The following is a 1270-nucleotide window of genomic DNA, read 5'->3' as shown; positions in this document are numbered from 1 at the left end:
CTGTAGACCAGGCTGGTCTCGAACTCACAGAGATCCACCTGCCTCTGCCTCCCGAGTGCTGGGATTAAAGGCGTGCACCACCATCGCCCGGCCCCTTTTAATAATTTTTAAAGATTTATTTATTTTATGTCTATTTGGTGCTCTATCTGTATGTATATGTATACCCGCATGCCAGAAGAGGACATCAGATAAAATTATGTATGGTTGTAAACTACCATGTGGGTCCTGGGAATCAACTCAGAACCTCAGGAAGAACTGTTAATGCTCCTAACCGCTAGCTGAGCCATCTCTCCAGCCCCCAAAGTAGTGGCACATGCCTGGGGTACAAAAGCCATGTACAAAGTTTCAGGACAAAGCCGGGCAGTGGTAGTACATGCCTTTAATCCCAGCAGTAGGGAGGCAGAGGCAGGCAGATCTCTATGAGTTCGAGGCCAACCTGGTCCACAAGAGCTAGTTCCAGGAGAGGCTCCAAAGCTACAGCAAAACCCTGTCTCGAAAAAACCAAACCAAACCAAACAAAAACAAACAAAAAAAAAAAGTTCCAGGATAGTCAGAGCTGTTACAAAGAGAAAACCATGTCTTGGAAAACAAAACAAAACAAAGTAAAAAAAAGAAAAACAAACAAAAAAAAACAAAACAAAACACAAGTAAACGGTCTGGAGAGATGGCTCAGTAGTTAAGAGCACTGGCTGCTCTTCCAGAGGTCCTGAGTTCAATTCCCAGCAACCACATGGTAGCTCACAACCATCTGTAATGAGATCTGGCGCCCTCTTCTGGCGTGCGGGCATATATGGAGGCAGAATGTTGTATACATAAGAAATAATAAAAAATGTTAAAAAAAACAAACAAGTAAACAAACAAACAAACAAAACCCACAAGTATTAAAAAAAAGAAAAAAGAAAGGAAGGAAGAAATAAAGAAAGAAGCAGACTGGTCACATCAGTGAGTCCTGGGTTTGATTGAGAGACCCTGCCTCAGTGAATAAGGTGGAAAAGTAATGAGGATGACTTCCAACATCAACCTCGGGCCTCCACCAGCTCACACGCACCCTCACACCCTCACTTACATGTGTGGCTCACACAGGCAAGTGTGCACATACATGTACATACGAGAGAGAGAGAGAGAGAGAGAGAGAGAGAGAGAGAAATAAAAAATTTCAAAGTTATAAAAATAAAAACGCCGGGCGGTGGTGGCGCACGCCTTTAATCCCAGCACTTGGGAGGCAGAGGCAGGAGGATCTCTGTGAGTTCGAGACCAGCCTGGTCTACAG

General features: G+C 44.2%; 1 protein-coding gene across 1 annotated transcript in view; it reads right to left on the bottom strand.

Moving 5' to 3' along the window:
* The window catches only part of Hpd (4-hydroxyphenylpyruvate dioxygenase), a 12289-nt gene that overhangs the window by 2011 nt on the left and 9008 nt on the right, over window positions 1-1270 (bottom strand). The gene's annotated exons all lie outside the window — the stretch shown is intronic.

Source organism: Microtus ochrogaster, chromosome 2 (assembly GCF_000317375.1).
Source record: "Microtus ochrogaster isolate Prairie Vole_2 chromosome 2, MicOch1.0, whole genome shotgun sequence".
NCBI classification, from domain to species: domain Eukaryota; kingdom Metazoa; phylum Chordata; class Mammalia; order Rodentia; family Cricetidae; genus Microtus; species Microtus ochrogaster.
The sequence above is the reverse complement of the archived record's forward strand: the minus strand, read 5'-3'. Positions and strand labels throughout refer to the sequence as shown.